The sequence below is a fragment of the Canis lupus genome, chromosome 2 (assembly GCF_048164855.1).
Source record: "Canis lupus baileyi chromosome 2, mCanLup2.hap1, whole genome shotgun sequence".
NCBI classification, from domain to species: domain Eukaryota; kingdom Metazoa; phylum Chordata; class Mammalia; order Carnivora; family Canidae; genus Canis; species Canis lupus.
The window spans coordinates 68667243-68687544 of NC_132839.1; the positions used below are offsets into that span (position 1 = coordinate 68667243).

Genomic DNA, 20302 nt, shown 5'->3' on the forward strand with positions numbered 1-20302 from the left:
TCTCTCTCTCTCTCTCTCTCAATCTCTCTCTCAAATAAATAAATAAAACCTCCTAGGAAAAAAGAATGAATAACACTCATGAGTGTTTCATTACATATCTTTAGTATTTTTGAAGAGGTTGGGATCTTGCTGGTACCTAGAGGTGGCCTTCAAGTGGTGGCAGAGAGAGGAAATGGTGAAGTAGTTGGGGCACAGATCAAAGAGCCAGATGACACCTCTCCTCCTTCTGATCACTCTCATCCTTTGGTCTTTCTGCCATAGCAGGGGCCCATCTCTGCGTTTCAGCTTGACATTTCATTTTAGCATCTACTTGAACTGCACCCATTTACTGAAACTGAATCAGTACTTCACTTTTCTTAAACAGAACCCATACTGTTGTATTTAAATATTCCTTATACTGAATATCTAAGTTTATATGCTACTTAAATGAAATCAATACTCAACTTAAGGACAGAAGTCTACTTAAACTGAATCAATGCAACAATTCTCATGCACTTAAATTATTCATGGTATGGCTATTTTTTTTCTCTTTTTTCAATGGAAAAGTCTAGCCCTGGGGGTCTTTAATGGACATCAGGAGATCATAGAGTTGCCCATGACCCTGAGGGTTTGCTGAAATAAAGCTGTGTGGAAAACAGTTCTCTTGTGGAATTTACACATATTACATTTAAGATGACATGATAGCCCATGAGACTGGTTTCATTTCCCTTATTTTACAGATATTGGACCAGGTTCAGAGGGGTGAGTCACCTGCCCAAGACCAGCCTGCTGAGTGTAGAAGGTGGGGTTTGAAGTCAGGGCTGTCTGACTCATGTTTCTGCTGGTTGGCTCTGCCATCCCTCCTGTCTTCCTAGCTCTGAAAGTTTGTCCATGTGTCTGTCCTGTGTGGACAGGCTGCGAGTAAGTCAGTAAATGACCCAGAGAGAGGAAAAATGATGCAGTTGCAGGTCCTGGGCTCTAGAACAACATCTCTATTGAAACCTTTTCTGAAAATTACAGCACAGGTTCAGTGGCTTCTTCAAAGTATCTACCAAAGCAAAAGGGTAATAGGACCTACTGTTGGATGGTTTTGATTGACCCATTCCCACCACTCTGACAAGGTGCATTAAACATTATCCTTGTTTAACAGGTGAGGATCCCCATTATCAAGTATAACAACAATCCTAGCCACTATTTATTAACTGTTTACTCTGGGCTAGGCACCGTTACGAACACTGTACCTGTATTAATACATTTAATCTTCCGTGGGAATAGATACCATCATTATTCTGGCTTTATCCATAAGGAAGCTGACACACAGAATGGTCACTTCAATCACCCCAGGTTTCAGTAACTGGTGAGCAGAAATGGTAGAAACAACTCAGGTAGATCAGCTCCAAAGCTCATAATCACCATGCAGAAATTTTGAATGACTGGCTTGGGGTAGAGAGGCTGGTGCACAGAGAGTGGTAGAGATGGTCTGAGTCAAGGATCTGGCTTCAAAGTCTATGTACTTTTTAACATACTACCACTCTAGATCACACAAGAATACAAGTTTGGAATCAGTTGGGTTTACTATTTGGCCCCTGTGTGGTCCCAGACAAGTCTCTTGATCTCTCTATGCCTGGAGATACTCATTTGTCGAATAAAAATGATCATTATCCCCATTTTATTATGTTCTTTTAAGATGAAATATGATGTTGTGTGTGAAGGCTTGGTAAACTACCTGCCATATGGAAAACAGTAAAGGTTAACTGCAATCATTTTTTTAAAGTTTCAGTTTATATTGTAACATTAGTGTTTACTAAATCATAGTTATTTTCATTAAAATATGAGATATCTAAGTGTATTGGAAAGTGTCTTGAGAATGAGCAGCTCTGGGTTTACTCCTGGCTCAGAGAAGGGTATGTGGGAATATATATAAAGAAATGGGAAACTCCAAAAAACTATGTTTGAGGAGGAAGATAAAACAAAACCCAGACAGATCATCTGGGGCACTTGCTAAATGGCAGAGGATAGACAAGCAGATGCATGGAGATGCTGGGGAGGGGTCAATGCAATTAAGCAGGTAAGTAAAATATTAAGAACAGATGAGAGAAGAACAAAAACACACTAGCTTTATGAGAGGAAGAGTTTCTGGAGATTTCTAAGCTTTCCAAGATAAGAAACTATATAGAGATGTGAGCAAAACATGTTGACAGAAATAACCTACTAGGCGCGTTGCTTATCAAGTTTCTTATGTATACATTTTTTGAGGTAATAGGAAATATACCTTATATAAATGGCTGCTTCTAATATGATATTCATTACTATATTTATTAGCACTAAAAGTAAAAATTTCCCTGAAGCCAGCTATGATTGGTCAGTTTGCTTAAGCCCCCGTTGCTTCATTTGCAACGTGGTAATAGTAACTTATTTTGTGGATTTCCAATTTCTATAATTAATAGAAAGCATAGTTTCAGGGATGTCTTAGGTGCTCACAAATGGTAGTACCATTTTTACTATAATTATTGTTTCCTAAAAAATAATCATCTCCAAAGTCCACCAAGTGGTTTGTCATAACGAAACCTGCCGCAGCTTGCATAGATGGAAAACCCAATCAACTCTTGTCAACAAGACCTGAGATGATAAATTAAGATGAAGCCAGTGGGTCTGGTGTGATGGCTTCTTGGGGGCTCATCTTGAAGTGCTTCGGTGAGGTCTGTTTTGTTTTGCTCTGTTTGGGATCATTTCTTTTGCCACTCCAGCTATGTAAAGATAATAATCGCACCAATAGAACGGGTGACCTTTCACCCTCTCTCCCTTTGATAAAGTCTCATTTTCTAGGAAAAGTATGACAAACGTCTCTACCTTCACCTTCAGCAAACCAGCAGATAATCTGTCTATTATGCTTAATATCCTCTTACTCCACAAGCCATTGGTATTTGGTTTGGGTTCCTCTGAATGGGGTGAACATTATATCTCTAACCTATGAAAAGGCTTTGCTCCTTTGCAGTGTTGGTGGAGCTAAATTTGTTTTCACAGCTGGTTGTACTTGGAGAAGGGGTTAGCCGCCGTCTTGAAGGTTCTACCACAGCAGTTCATCACCAAGCCTGCTGTGTGGTGGGGGCTTTGAGCTGTTAACGGGAGGCGTGGAAGGAAGTCTAAATTAATCATTTATGATTTATTTATTCTTTTTCCATCATGGAGTAAAATGAGCAGATGCCAACATTTTTAGGGCCAAGACTGTCTAGATGATGTGATGTTTGATAACTGACTCCTAATATTTATCTGCCAACAGGATCAATCTACAGAGCTAATAACAAAACCATATACTTACAGACCACTTCACAATTTACAGCTTGGTTTTCCTATTCTTGGCCTCAATGGGTTCCTGTAAAGATCTAGGTAGTTAGAGGCTACATTCTTTTTATATCACTATTTTATAGGTGAGGATGAAGAAGCGTAAGAGTGGCTATGTGGCTCACTTTAGGTCACACAGCTCATAAATAACAGGTGACTGTCTTGAATCTCTATCTCAAGACTCTAAGGCCTGTACTATTTCCATGACTACATTGAAGAGGAGAAACCACATGGAGGTCTTCTGTGCCACTGAGGTGTTGCTTGATTCCCTGTCCCCTTTCTGGCAAGGCTAAGGACCCTCACTCTCCTGCCGCCCTGTGCCAATTTTGATGCAAGACTTTCAGTCAACCTAATGACCACCTGTTGCATTGGAAATATGCTCAGTACTCAAGGCGTAGAGATAAACTAAGACAGAGAAATTGCCTCCAATGGAGGAACTTTCCCACCAGAGATATCTATCCAGAATGATGGCCACTAGCCACAAATGGCTATTTAAATATACAATGGAATATTACTCAGCCATTAGAAACGACAAATACCCACCATTTGCTTCAACGTGGATGGAACTGGAGGGTATTATGCTGGTGAAATAAGTCAATCGGAGGACAAAAATTATATGGTCTCATTCGTTTGGGGATTATAAAAAATAGTGAAAGGGAATAAAGGGGAAAGGAGAAAAAATAAGTGGGAAATATCAGAAAGGGAGACAGAACATGAAAGACTCCTAACTGGGAAACGAACTAGGGGTGGTGGAAGAGGAGGTGGGGGGGGGGGGTGACTGGGTGGCGGGCCCTGATGTGGGTACTTGACGGGATGAGCACTGGGTGTTATTTTGTATGTTGACAAATTGAACACCTATAAAAAATAAATTTATTAAAAAGAAGGAAAATGTCATATGAAGATGGAAGCATAGAATGAAGTCAAGGAATGCCAAAGATTGCTGACCATCACCGAAGCTAGGAGAGTGGCATGGAACAGATTTTCCCTCACTGCTGAAGGAAGGAACCAACATGCTGACACCTTGATTTCAGACTTTCTCTAAAACTGTGAGAGAGAAAATTCTGTTGTTGTTCTAAGCCACTCAATTTGTGGTACTTTAGTACCCAAAGAAACAAATGCACATGGTATATATGTAGTGTGAATTTTCTTAACCATTCCCCTATATAAGACATTTAGATCGTTTTCCAATTATTCCCCATGAACAAAACTGCCAAGAATACTTTATATATTTAAATTATTTCCATGGAACACATTCCAAGTAGAATCATCATGTAAAGGCATATTAAAGCATATAAATATTTCAAAAAAATTTAAATGAAATAAAATTAGATATTCAGTCCCTCAGTTGAACTAGTTATACTTCAAGTACTCATGTATTGCACATCACTGAGAGTTATTCAGCACAGCATTGGTCTAGAGGGGAAAACAGGTAGGCAGGCCCAAGGGGATATCTCTCTACAAAAAGCAGACAAACTTAAAAATGCAACATTACATTTATTATGAAACCTGATAACTTTCTCCAATAGTACTTATGTTGAAGTTCCTTTGCCATGTATTAGTGAATGAGATGATGTGATTAAATATTTATTCAATCAATAAATATTTGAGTGGCCAGTATGTGTACCATTCTGGACACTGGGAATATACTGGTGAAAAAGACAAGGTCCTGGTTTATACCAAGGAGTCAAACAATTCAAGGAAAAGTGAAAAAGAAAACATTGTGTGTCATTGATTAGTAGTGTGTTATTGATTAGAAAGATAAGCAAGAAATTAAAATCTGCTGTTTTAAAGAGAGACTGACTATGACATGAGATGAGGTAGTTTGGAAGATGTCTCTGGTAAGATAATACTTAAGCTGAGATCTAAGTGGCAAGATGGAGCCAGTCACGACAAGATTAGGGGTGAACTACATAAACATAGCAGCATAAAACTTCCAGGCCCTTCCTGGAAGAGCCAGGATGAACATTTTTGTTGTGCTCAAGGAATTTTAAAAAGGATTGCTTATCTGGAACATAGTTTAAAAGTTAAAAAGTAGCCTTAGATGTTGAAAAAGGAAATAGTGATGAGCCACTGTTAGGAGTTTGAATTTATTATAAGGCAATAGAAAACATCTAAGGTAAAAACTTTAAAGTAGGAGTATGGCATAATATGCTTTATAATATAAGCAGTGACTCTACCCAAAATATGGAGGATACACTATAATGGAATAAAGACAGGAAGTGTTTGGTAGATTATCATAGCAGTTCATATAATAAAAAATGGTAACATGGACCAGGGAGCAGCCAGCCAAAATGTAGAGAAGTCAGTTAGGGGATATGCTTTAGAAGTAGAGTCAATCTGAACGCTGATGGATTAGATATAAGAGAAAGAGAGAATAGATCCTAGATGTTGAGCTTGAGCAATGAGGCAGATGATGGAGCTATCTACTCTGAGTAGGAAGAGGGTGGGTGAACTAAAAGTGAGGATCTAAGGGACAATCAAGAGAGAATAGAGTTGTATGAGCTGCACATTAAGCAACCAGGTAAAGATAACAAATAGTAGTTGTATACATGAATTTGGGAAATAATTCAGGGCTGTAAGAAAGTTTTTTTTTAAATATATATATGCCAGGGGTATTTAAAACTAAAACTCTGTGTGAATGAGAGAGTAAATGTTGAGGAGAGGTAAACTCTCAGGAGTGAGTTTAAGGTCACTCCAATATTTAGAGGGCAACAAGGGAGAAAAGAATCAGTCAAGAAGAAGGGGGAAACCAGAAGCATATGATGTCACTCAAGCCAAGAGAAGATAGAATTTAAGAAGCAGTAAGAGTCATCAACTGTGTCCAATAATACTGAGATTAAAATAAATAAAAATGGAATCATTACTTTAGAATTTTTGAAAGGTTGAGGTCATTTTAAACCTTGATTTTGAGATCTTGGTGTATTTCTGCCAAGAAAACTGACTGGAGGAGATTATAGGAGAGAGTGTAAGGTGAGTAAGGGGAGGAGACAGCAATAGGCAATTCTTTAAGACTTTTTCTTCTAAAGAAGAACAGAGAAAAGAAACAGCAACAGAAACCTATCTATCCAAAATGTCATCATATGCATCATAACATGTAATCAATTTGAAAAGTTAATGAAATAATTTATACTTTTTTTGATTGAGCCAAGTGTTCAGAATCTGTTGTATGTTTTATTCACAGAATATATCAATTCAAACCAGCTATAATTCAAGCACTCAATAATCATAAGTGCCTGGTTGCTACCACAGTGGATAGTAGAGGTATGGGGAGCTGGAATGCCTGCTCCAAGTGCCATGGTGGCCAAAGTGAGAGCTGAAATCACCTTAGGAATCTTCTCTTGCTGACAGTGTTTTTTCTTTCTTTCTTTCTTTCTTTCTTTCTTTCTTTCTTTCTTTCTTTCTTTCTTCCTTCCTTCCTTCCTTCCTTCCTTCCTTCCTTCCTTCCTTCCTTTCTTTCTTTCTTTCTTTCTTTCTTTCTTTCTTTCTTTCTTTCTTTCTTTCTTTCTTTCTTTCTTTCTTTTCTTTCTTCTTTTTCTTTCTTTTCTTTCTTTCCATGGCAATGTGCTATCTTATACAATTTCTTCAGAATTTTAAGAATTATTTTTAATATCTTTCATATACTACTTTCTCTCAGATAGGTGCTTAGAAGCCTCTAATGACCAATTTTTAAGAAATTTAAGATCTGGGATCCCTGGGTGGAGCAGCGGTTTGGCGCCTGCCTTTGGCCCAGGGCGCGATCCTGGAGACCCGGGATCGAATCCCACATCGGGCATCCCGGTGCATGGAGCCTGCTTATCCCTCTGCCTATGTCTCTGCCTCTCTCTCTCTCTCTATCATAAATAAATGAAAATTGAAAAAAAAATTAAAAAAAAAGAAATTTAAGATCTGTGATATTTTAATGCAGAACTTGACTCAGTTTGGAGTAATGTCTGGAGGACTTCATTTATAAGAAGAAAAAAACATAATAAACATCAACAACTGCTTTTTATGGTGTCTGTAGTTAAAGAAATGTAAATTATCAGAATATGAGGGTGAGCCAAGTTCTCCAAATTTGGAAAAGTCATTAATATTGTGGTTTGTATAGTCATTGTAGAAGTTGGTCTTTCTGAGTACAATTCAAACTAGGATGTTGGGCATAGATAAAATCATTTCTGAGTCAAGTCTCTTGACTCTGAATATTAAAGAATGATTGATAAGAGAAAAGTGGATTCAGGTAGCAGTTACCAACACAGGGCCTGGTGCATATTCAATAGAGTTTTATCAAAATGTATTGAAGATCCATAAGAAAGAGGAAAACAATAAAATTCTCAAAAAGAAAAATATTGGATCATTCAACAACAAAAAATTGGATCATTCACTTAAAGGTTGCATTTATTCATTTTTAATTAATAGTAGCATTATTTAGTTATTAAATAACTCAGTGATTTGGCAAATGTTTATCAAACACCAGTTTTAGCCACTGGGCTAAGCTCTGGGGATATGGAACTAAATGACAAAGAGCTCCAAAGTTAGCTGGAGACTGGCAAACAGACAGTTTCAGGGAAACTATCATGTGCCTGGACAAAAGTAGGTACAATGAATTATAGCAGCATAAAAAATGATGCAGGTTTTACATATGGAAGGTTTAGGGAAATTCCTCTGGTGTAATATTGAACAATGTTTCATTGCTGAAAGAAATACTGAGATTTGAGCAAATATTTTGATAAATTATGAGTCTTTTATTTTCCTATTCATTAATCTATGTGCTCTTCATTGTTCACATGAGCTTGTGACTGTTCCAACTGAATGGGTCAATCAATTTATTTCTGTGGATTTGTGCCAAAATAGTTCTAAAAAACTGACTATAATTCACTGGACCAAAATATTTATATGTCAAATAATGAGAAAAGAATTCAATGTGGAGCTGAGTAAAGATGCAGCTGATGTGACCAGGATTGAAGCAAGAAAAAAGCTGAGCAAGAAAGTGGCCAGTGCCCTGGAGCAGAGAAAGGTAAACAAGAAGGCTATAGTATAGTTATCATTGAACCAGAGAGAAGTGGTCTTATGGTCAAAAACCAGTCTTGCTGGAAGATTGGTACATAGAGGAGACTTGAACAAATAAAGTAACATATCAAGGACAATGGGAGTCATGTTTCTCACTTTTGAAGAAGGGATTTAGAAATTGGAAAGGGGGAAAACTAGGTCATCTTAAAATTTAGATTAGAATTGGAGATACTGGAGTAAATCAATTGTTTTCAATGGATAGATATATAAACAAATATAAAAGTAAATGGGCATGTATATTATATAGATATATGCATACATATTTCTTAGTTCTGTTTGCTAGAGGAGCTAAAAGCAATGAGATCCATGTTGCAATGAATACACGTAGAGCCTAGATGCTGGTTTACAAATAACATTCTCTACTAAAAGAAATGAGGATTTTTGGAGAAATGAATGATTTTGAGTTTGACACTACAAAACCACGTATTGAACATAGAACAATTTATTTTGACAGAAAGTAAAACAATGTTCAAAGAATAATGATGACATCACAGGATACAAAGGAGCAAACTGGCCAAATTTGGGATAAATTTATCATCAAAATAATATTATTGTATTTTAGTCCACTGAATAAAGTAGGAATCTATGAATCTATTCTGATATAAATAAATAAATGGGGAGAAAAAGAATCTCTTCCTAATAGCAGAATGCAAACTAATCAATGTAGATGGAATCATAAAATTATAAAATAACCATTTGATAACCTTCATAATAATAACTGAGTAGAGTAAGAATCATCAAGGGATGTTTAAACTTATCTGTGAAAATTTAATGAGAAGTAGGATATTTTCATAGTCTCAAAGTATCTGCTTATAAAATACTTTCTAATTACAAAGGAGTACATGATTTCTATAGTGCAGAAAAACCTGGCAGATAGCAAATTGACTGTGTAGTCATAGTTTACCTTGCCAATACTGATTTGTCACAGTATTATTTTTGTGGTTTTGCTGCCTCAATTGCATAATCTAGGTCTAATCATTAGGAAATATAGTATCCATGTGAATTCTTTGATTCTGAGGGGTATAATGAGGTTATATAGGAGGGTTTTTTTTTTCTCCCCTTGTTTTTAGAAAATACATACTAGAGTATTTAAAATTATACGGGATCATGTCTACAAATTAATCTCAGCTCCTTCATAAGAAAATCAATATGCATAGATGTAAGATGGAAGAAAATAAAAAAAGTAAATGTAGTAAAACAATAACTGTTGGGGAATCTAGATAATCCCTGTGTTATGATTGAAGCTATTATTTTGGTTTGACTTCTTCATTACATAAAGTAAAATTAAGGGGGAAAAAAGAAAAGAAGAGAAAAACCAAGATGGCAAAGTCTGGTATTTGGCTAACTCTGCACTACTTCAATGTAGTTTTGTTCAGATGTCAGAAAAGGTGAGCCCAACTACTTTATCTAGTAGATATGTGACCCAGTTCTGGCTAATTAACTATGAAATACTGGAAAGTTTTTGGGGGTAATCTCCTCCATGAAAACAGGATGCTCTATGAAAAAAAAAAAAAAAGACTGCCTTTCCTATGATTTACTTGCCTTGCCCTCCCACCCCCAAACAATCTTGCCTCTGAATGTACCTGTGTAAGTATGTGATACATGGGGCAGTTGTAGCCATTGGGTAGTCATGAAGTCAAATGGATCTTAGAGATGCTAATGCAGAGCCCTAATATCATTTGCCACTAAACCAACACCAACAGCAGATATATTTCGAGACTTCTGGTTATTGGAGAATAACAAATAATTGAGTTTAGGCTATTTGTAGTCAGATATTGTTACTTGCAGCTGGAGGCATTCCTAACAGACACAGATAATTATAGCAATAACACAAATGACTTCCACAGAGGAAGTGGAACCATCACAAAGATGTGAACCATCACTCCAGAAAAGCATAACTTAGGGTAGCATCAAATAAACATTATGTTAGATTTCCTGTGGAAAAGGATCAGTTTGCTTATTAATGTGGGTGGCTTCATAACCACAAGGATTGGTTAAAATTTTTAGGAAAACAGAAGGGCATTTTGTCTACCTTCGTCTCTTAGCTTTAAAATGTTGTGGGCATTCTTAGCACTTTATAAAAACTGAATCTTAAGAACTCACTGTTTTATGCCTGTATTGCATCTACCCTATGCAGGGATTTTTAAGAAACACTTCAACATTTTTGTAAAAGGACCCCTGCTGCCTGAATATTAGGAATGCACTTCTGTACCAGGATGTGGTCATCTGTTAAGACAAAAATGTTTTTACTGAATTTTTATGAATTCATTTTCCCTCTTCTCATTTTTTGGTAAATTTCATGTAATCTTAAACCATTCTATGTTTTCAAATACCCAGTTAAAACATAAGACCTAACATTATTTATTTTAAGGATTCACATAACCCAGGAGTGAAAGGCAGGCAACTACTGTGTGGCATCTTGGAATTAGCACAAAAAAACACAGTAAGTATTTCAAATAATAAAGCAAATCTACAAGCAAATTTTCAGTGAAGAGGAAAATGTGGTGTGACCCCACACAATAAATTCTTGTGGAAAAGTGGAGATTCATTTTCTAAGCCAAATATTTTTCCTATCAATACACCTATATTTTGTCCAGCACTTTGCAGCCTATGAAGTTCTTTCAACCCATTATATGATTTGATCTTCACAGCAACCTCATGAGACAGGTGGGAAGTAAGTTATCCATCTTATGTTTAGACAAACAGGTCTATAGAGATGTGATGATGCTATAGATCATCCAGCTGGCATGTGGAAGGGCTAATACTTAAACCTGTGCTTTATGATGCTGATTCTGGTCATTTCTCCACATGGAATTAATTAGGTTTTATAATATATTCACAATGTTTTTTAAATAAAATCGTTAAATAATTAATATATAATGTGCCATTTAATGTTCTATACATTTATATATATGCTAATTTAGTTCTCACAAAAACTTTGTCATTACTATCATCTACATTTTATGGATGAAGACACTGAGGCATAAAAAGCTTAAATAATATGAGCAAGTTAAAGTAATTATTAAATGGCAGAGTTGGAGTTCAAACCCAGAATGTTGGCCTCTAGAGTCCATGCTTCTAGCCATTCCACCATACAGCTAAATGCCAGTTTCAGACTTAATGATGTCTTGCTCCATGTAAGGAATATCACTGTTTCTTCTCTACACTCATGCTCTCTTCACGTTCTAGAATACTAAAACTACAGAGAGACTGTAGTGCTCTATAAAACTCTTATTTTATATAGCAACCTGCTCAGTCCAAAATAAAACTTGAATTGGTGGCTTCTTAGATTTTGAATCTCCAAATAACTTCTTTCCTCTTCCTTTGAAGATCTGGGATGGATGGCATGGGAAATCCTAGGAACTGCATTATTTCCTCTTCTAGAATTCAAGACTATAGTTAGACATCAGTAATGTTTGTTTTTTTGTTTGTGTTTCTGGAGTCCTACCTAGTCCTTTTAAGCTGATAACCCCACAAACACAGGCATTGGCCTTCACTCAGGTTAGAAGAATTAAAAGAGAGTCTCCCAAAGTAAATGTTGATGATTTTGTTCCTTCCTGTGTCCCCTGTGGGTAGGTGTACTTGACTAGCTACCCCTCTCTTTGAGATTAGGAAAAGGAAGCAGGCGCAGGGGTGTGTTGTGTGAAAGAATGTGACCATTATTTCCTTACTAAATTTCTATTGCTCAATGAGGCCTGGGAATCATTCATAACTTTTATATAATTTCTTCATAAATATTCATCAGACTTAAACCTAGCACACCCATTACTTCTTCAAGGTTGCACTACTACAAATTTACAGTGCAGATGATCTAATCTTCCTAATTTCTGAATCCTTGCAATAGTGCCTGTTCACATATCTCTTCATTTTCCCTCTCTACCAAAATCTTGCCCTCTGGTCTCTAACTTCTTGCTCTAACAGTATAATAGCAACTACTTGTTACTGAACCTCTACTGTGTGCTAATAAATGAGCATCAGCAAGTTTAACAACTCGTACATGGTTACAAAGCTTGTGAGTGACCGTCTCCACAGAGAGGATTTCAGATGCCAGAACCCTTGGCTAAATACTGTTTTTAAACTATCTTCAACAATTTTTATGGTTAGCAGTTCTGCTACAGTCTCATTCTCTTCCTATAACATTTGCTATACTTACTGCATTTTACTGAATTCAATTATGAAGACAGCATCTCATCTACAGCCCCTTAAGGATGCTCATTCTTTCTCATGATTTAGAGGTTGGTTTTGTGTCCTTCCTGATTCTGAGAGCTCTTCCTCAGCATTATTCCTTAGTCTTCTTTATAAAATGTCAGCTTCTTAAAGGTCTTTGCCATTTAACAGTATGATGGTTTTCATCTATCAGCCTTATGAGAATTTTCCTGATTGCCTGACACTTTGGCATATGGTCCCATGATCTTCTCTTCAAGTCCTGCTGTTATCTTTTTTTTAAAAAAACACCCTGATGTGGAGGTGAATAGGCATTGTTGCCACTGCCCAACAACACAGAGAATTTAGGGTATGGCAGTGAAGTAAAGTGCTCACAGGAATCCTCCTGCAAATCACTTGTATAGTCTAGACATGGTATTAAAAAAAAACAGCAAAAAAAAAAAAACCAACAAAACAACCATTTAAAAACACTGGAATGTATCCAAAGTCAGAGAGATGCCAGAGGAACATTTATTCTTTAAAAATCTCCAACAGTAAATGGTAATGATTGCAAGTTTGTGGCTTAGTTGCTGTGGGGCACTCCCCATGAGTTGGCAGCAGAAACTCAAAAACTTATTACCTCAAGGTGTCAAAAAACAGAATTTAGTTCTGAAAGAGAACTGGGCCCAATATCCAACCATTGCTATGTGAAAATCCTTGGCTGATCATTCAAGCTAGTGGTTAGACTGAAGGGGCTTAATGAAAATGCAAGCAGAGAACTGTGAGAATCTATCCTTAAAAAACAAAATTGCACTAGATGAGATCCATGAACGTGCTGGTTTTTTTAAATATTACTATTGAATGCATTTTCCAAATATATAGCTCACATGGCAAAAAGCTGAGCCTTACTGGTTTGGGAGACTCCATCAAAGGATGGAGACTGAGGTAAGCAGAGCAATTAGGGCAGGAATTTCCAGAATCAAGAGAATTAAGAGAAGATAAATCCAAAAATCTGAATAGAAGCCCAAATCTTCACTAATGACAAAATTACAAGCATAAAAGGGACACCCCAAAAGGATTGGGCTAAAATAATAGCAGCTTGAAGTTGTATGAAGTATGCAATGATTGCAGCTGATACATACCATGGAAGAGACAAACATTGTAGTTTGAATTCAAGTAAGTTAACTGCTTACTTACTAGAAAAAAATAATCAAAATAATATAGCAGAATGCAAAGTGCCTATATAATATCTGAACTATCTAGTTTTAAATATAGAATTAGAAGATGTACATCAAAATCATAAAGTATGATCCATACTCAGAAAAAAAGACAATCAATAGAATGGACATTGAACATGTCCATATGTTATATTTGGCATACATTATGAATACATTAAAAAATAAAGATAAAAATACATTCAAAGAATTAAAGGAAAGAGTGGTCTTAATGAATGAATGAGAGAATCTCAACAGAAAAGCTAAATCATTAGGAATAAATAAATGGAAACTCTTCAGCTAAAAAGTACAAAATCAGAATGAAAAATTTACTAAATAGATTCAATATAAGAAAGTTCAGTTAAAGATATATCAATAGAAATTAATCCAAAGAACAGAGAGGAAAAACAAAGGCTAAAGAAGTTGAGTGTACTCAAGGTTATACCCATGAAAACAATGATAAGCATTGTTTGAAAAACAAATGAGCTTAAAGGAAGGCACCTGAGAGTGAGAGAATGGGAGATTTACTGTTGAGTTTCCCATTCCTGATGGGTTGGGAAGGGCATAGCTGCTCTAAGCTGTTGGATGCTATATATAATACTCACTAAACCTCTGTTTACTTATGTTAGAAACAGTTTGAACAGGTACTCTGTGCCATTCAATAGATTAGGAAGAAATAAGACACTTTATGTGTAAAGATTCAGGAAGTAAATGATAGAACTAGTATTACTTGGTGTTGTGCAATTGAGTGTTTTTTTCTTCTTTTTTTAATTTAAATTCAATTTGCAAAGTTATAGTACATCATTATTTTCTGATGTAGTTTTCCATAATTCGTCAGATGCATATAACACCCAGTGCTCACCGTGTTTAAAATTGTGTTATTGGCACCAACTTGTCACTTTTCTCCTGTATTCCTTTAACTCTGCAGCACATTCACACCAAGGAATGTGGGCTGGAGGGATACATTTATACCCCAAATCTTGGCATGAGACTTGCTTTGTTAAAGCAGAAGTTTGCAGAAAGGAAGCAAGCAAAATTTTGAGAAGGGTATTCATGGTAGACTTGTTTGCTCTTATGCTTCCAACATTTTCTTGAGAAGATCATGTGAGGGGATGAGGAACATGAGAACAGTGCTGTCTCAGTTAAGTTTTCTCAGCCCAAGTTAGAGTTAGAGAAAGGTGTCCCATTCAATCTTTAGATGCTTGTATGAGGGGATCAAAGATCAGACGAATTGCCCTGCTGAGCCCAAGTAAGTCAACACTACCATCTCACGGATCTATAAATTGTATTAATAAATACCTGTTGTCTAACCCCACTTGGGGTTTCAGGTAGTTTGAAATACTTAACCAATAGGTTATTTAAAAGTGTCAGGCATTGGGCTAGATGTTTTATCTATAGTGTCTTATTCAACACTCAAAACATCCTGATGAGATAGGTACTATAATTGTTTTTTAAATTTTCAACAGTGCATGTTCAGATGAGAAAAAAAAAATGGATTCCAAATGTTATTTCACATGCCAAAGTCATACAGCCATGAAATTAAGCCAGGACTCAAATGTAGGCTGCCTATGTTAGATATCCTATGTACATAAGAATTTGTGTCAAAGGATTTGTCTGTTAAGAGATTTTTCTATCTCCAAGTTGTCAGAATTGCATGCTGACAACGGGAATGAAAAATAAACTGAGCTGTAGCAATATAGAACATTTCACAATGTGTTAGAACAAGAAATTTCTTTTTAATCTTTCTTCCTACACACCATTGACATATACAAATGCCATAATACAAATGCTTAAAGTAATGAAACACCAACTTCTGTGCTTGCTTACATTCAGAGTCAAAGTGTGCCAGGAAAAACACATGCCTGCTGCCATGCATAGATATTAGTTCCTGGACCTTCAAGATGCCTCCTATTAATTTATTTTCATCACTGGCAGTTTGAATTGTATCCTTTTTTTTTCATCATTCAGCACCATTTACAAAAAGTGGGAGAAAAATTAAAGCCCTCACTCCTAAAATTTCAAGCATGTGGTGAGGGTTAAACAGATTCTATGGGACTGAAAAGCAGGGGACCTGAACTCTTGATTTGTTTCTACTCCAAAGTATCTACAGGTTGTCAGGTGAAACTCTACATATTACTTGGAACCTTAATTTTCTTTTCTGTATAATAGTCATTACCAGGTCTGGGAGCCTAGGAAACCCATTTATTTATTCATTCTGTCAATACTTAATTATTGTAAACCATCTAAATGTCAGATACAACACCACTCATGGGAGATAGAGAAACAAGACAAAATCCTTGCTAGTTCCCGTCTGGGACACAGGGATGGAGCCAACCAAGTAAAAGTTACAGACGAATGTACTTAGTGCTTATTATTATTTTTTTCTGTTACAAAAACAATGCATTTACCATAAATTTAAAGCAAATGTGTTATTGGAATTTCAGTTAAATAATTTATTGTTAGATATGATCTTTGCTTTCTAAGAGAATAGAACCAAAAACTTTCATTAAAAGAAACTTAACTTTGATCATGCTTTCATTAGAAATTATTTCAATTTTTTTCTTTTTCTAACTATAAATGTCAAAAGCATATCCATGTCTTAACAATATCCACAACTGTATCATATATATGTGTGTATATATGTACACATATGCATGCAAGTGTTTGTGTGTATACACATATGCATGTGTGTGCACATAACAAAAATAACGAGTAGAGTGACTTAAAGAAAGGCCCATGATGGCTCTGGCTCTTGGGATAAATGTAGAAGGAAACTTGGCATGGCAAAGTCATTATTTATTTGCATAGCAACACAAGTATATAAATACCAAACATGGTCTCTCTTTTTCCCCCCCTTTCCCAATATTTTCTTGGTGGTATCCTTGGAGAAGTTGGAAAGACTATGCACTTGGTTTAGAAATACATTGATGAAAACCTACATTTTATTATCCTTGCAATTGATGTCTGCATGTTGTTTTAGTTAAGGGTAAGTCTGGCTATGACTAGCAGAAAAAATTAAATGGCAATGCTTTTAACAAGCTGGAAGTTTATTCTCTCAAATGGGCAAGAAGGGCTGATAATTTTTAGCATTTGCTATGTACCAGACACTATTCTGAGTGCTTCCCATTTGTTGATTCTTTTCATTCTCACAAAATACTACAGGATCTTTTTATCTCCATTTTACAAATGAGAAAAGTGAGACACAGGGCAATGAACTTTCCTGAGATTGAACACAGGCTATCCAGCTCCAGAGCCCATCCCCTTCTCTCTCTCACCCCGTGCCTGGAGACAAATAATCATCAGTGAAGATGGAACTCCCAGGGTTCCTTTGGAATGGCCCTTATTTTCATGGTGCAGCGTGGTGTCCACATTCTAGGCAGTAATATAGGGCCCAAGGTGAAAAACAGGACATATGCAGGTAACTGACTTATAAATGAATTCAGTTTCAATTGTGACATCTGCTGACCTCTTTCTCTTGGCCACATCCAGCTGCAGAGCTGCCTGCAAGTGTGGCCTCCATTCCAAGCTCCTGTGTTCTGGCTAAAACTGTTCCATGTCCAAGGAAGGAATAGAAGGGAATATTGGTGGCAATTAACAGTTTCTGCTCACCGGTCTCTTTTTATTGTCTTCAGTTCAGAAATGTTTTTTATAAGGGTTGTATATTAAAGACTCCAAATTGTTTTTAGTAAGTCTATTTGGAAGAAACATTGTTTTTCTTGTGTTCTAAAGGAAACAACCATTGTTCTATGAACATGAGAACACTGACTGTTGAACTCTAGTTGAATCATCTAATTTATTTATACCATTTTCTTTTCTGCTGAGTTCCAAAAGTCCAAACTCATGGATAATTATCAGAGATATTTTTTTTCTGTGAGCCAAGAACTGAAGTGTCATTGGGAGCCAGTGAGTTGACCACTCCAAATCTCTGTGGCAGCTATCATAAAATAGTCAATCTGACAACGAATTATGATGTGATGGACATTATATAAAATTTCCATGAAAATGACTCTTTTAAGTGTGTGTCAGCATTTTCATGGGAAATTTTGGTTATTTTTCCTTCATTCTCAACTGGCTAACAGTTTGCAATAAATATATCTGATGCATGTCCCCAATAGCTGCTTCCACACCCAGTACATTTTTACGAGATTATAAATTTTAAAAAATGAAATAATCCTTGTTTGTTTGCCTTTTCTGAATTTGTTTCAACTTACACAGTAAAATAAAATTCCAAGTCATGTGAAAAATTTAAATTTCCTTTGTAAAGTACATGGTATAAAGGAATATCAAAGGAAACAAAAATAACATAACACAGAATGATATTGTAGATCACAAGGAAAAATAACAATAATAAACATTACTGACCTAAATTATCCTGTCAGAAAACCTTAATTTCTAGAATGGATTAACATGTTACATCAAACAATATTTGCTTGGAAAAATAAATATGATCAAAGTAATTCAGAGAAATCTAAAAAATAGTGAACAAAGCTCTATTTTCACTCCAGCTTAAAACAAAGGGAAAATAAAGGTGCCAATATTAGAGTCAGGCAAGTTAGAAATAATTTAACATTATTAATAAATAGCATCACTAAAGTATAATGAAAGATATTCAATTATGAAGTTTTGACATAAGTAAATAGAAGTTAAATAGCACAAAATCTGAATACATGAGCAAACAATTATTTGAGGGACATGAGAAGAAATTGACAGGGAAACAATTGTAAAAGGAGAGTCTGCTCCAGCATGAGTGAATAAGAATACCTAATGATGCAGAATTGTTTCTATAAGCCAGTCTTTTTTCCCCCAAGCCATAGACAGTGCATGCATTTTCCCAATAAACTGAGTTTAATACTAAATATGAACAGTGGGAGAAGAAATCATACTATTAATAATATGGAACTAATAGTTTTCTAAGAAAATGTAGCTCATTTTGAAGAATTACATCTACTTTTCAAAAACTCACAGCCTGGATTATTTGTAGATGTTGGCCACAACAAAATATCAATACATTCAAAGTACGGAAAATATGAGTCACTTTGACTCATAATTAAACATTAATATGTTTAATTCTCAAACAATAAACATTTAGAAAAGATTATTAGTCTTAAAAAGACTTTAAAAGACTAAAAAGACTTTCCTCAAAAAGGAAAGTTGAGGGGTGCCAGGGTGGCATAGTTGGTTGAGCAACTGACTCTTGGTTCTGTCTCGGGTCATGATGTCAGGGTTATGGGACAGAGCCCCACATTGGGCTCCATGCTCAGTGTGGAATCTGCTTGAGTTTCTCTCTCCATCTCCTTCTGCTCCTACCCCACACCCGCACCCCTTAAATAAATAAATAAATAAATAAATAAATAAATAAATAAATAAATACATCTTTAAAAATGTTGGGTTATGAGAGTAACTGAAGACCTAATAAGAAAAAAATTAAAAATAATAAATAGGACATTATATTTTAAAACCGATATCAGAGTAATTGAAGGTAATGGAAAGCCAGTTAAAAAACTTTTTTTTTCACTATGAAATAAGGAAAAATAAAATTTATGATGTAACTTAAAACATTAAATTAAAAAGAAATCATGCATTGTTGATGGGGATGTAAAAATGCTGCAACTTTTTTGGTAAACAGCTTGACAATTCTTTAAAATGTTACTATATGACCCAGCAATTCCACTCCTAGGTGCATATCCAAGAAACTATATCAAAGTAGGAGGAGGTTGGAAAATGCCTGCTAAGAGATGAATGATTTCTTTGGGGTCTGATGAAAATGTTCTAAAATTAGACTGTGCCAATGATTGTACAACTTTGCAAATATACTAGATATCATTGAATTGTATGCTTTACATGGGCGAATTCTGTGTTGTGTGAATTATATCTCAATAGAAATGTTACAAAAGAGAGGGGAAAAAACAGGAAAATTAAAATATAGTTTTGTATCTGTGATTTCCATTTTCATTATGGAAAGAAATTGCCCAATTAATCCTTAGTTCTAATTCAGCTTGCTCTTCATCCTAGGCCTTATCCAGAGTTGATTCTTAGCTGTTATGTGTTGTGTTGATATGTATTTGGTTAAGGATAAATTACTTCACAATGATTTGATGGAAATTTTCACACTGAAGAGCATTTTTGGTAAGTACTTGAAGGCTTGGTGATAGGAGCTTGAAATGGAAACTAGGCCACATTGTCTTAGCTTAGAGGTATGGGGAAAGCTTTGTTATGTTTCTGAATACATTATTTGTGTTCAAAGAAGTTTAGGGGTGAAAAACTAAAGCGAGGATTCATGTCTGATATGATAAGAAACTAGAACAAAAGTGGTTCTATGGAAGAGATAATTTTTATAGGTCTTTACTTCTCTTGTGTAAACTCTGAAAGGACAGCTTGATAGTACATTAATAATATTTTCTTTTTTTTAAGATTTTATTTACTTATTCATGAGAGACACAGAGAGGGAGACAGGCAGAGACACAGGCAGAGGGAGAAGCAGGCTCCATGCAGGGAGCCCAATGTGGGACTCGATCCTGGGTCTCCAAGATCAGGCCCTGGGCTGAAGGCAGAGCTAAACTGCTGAGCCACCAGGCTGCTCT

General features: G+C 35.8%; 1 long non-coding RNA gene across 3 annotated transcripts in view; it reads right to left on the reverse strand.

Annotated features, from left to right (window-relative positions):
• The window catches only part of LOC140610451 (uncharacterized), a 194097-nt gene that overhangs the window by 12085 nt on the left and 161710 nt on the right, over positions 1–20302 (reverse strand). The gene's annotated exons all lie outside the window — the stretch shown is intronic.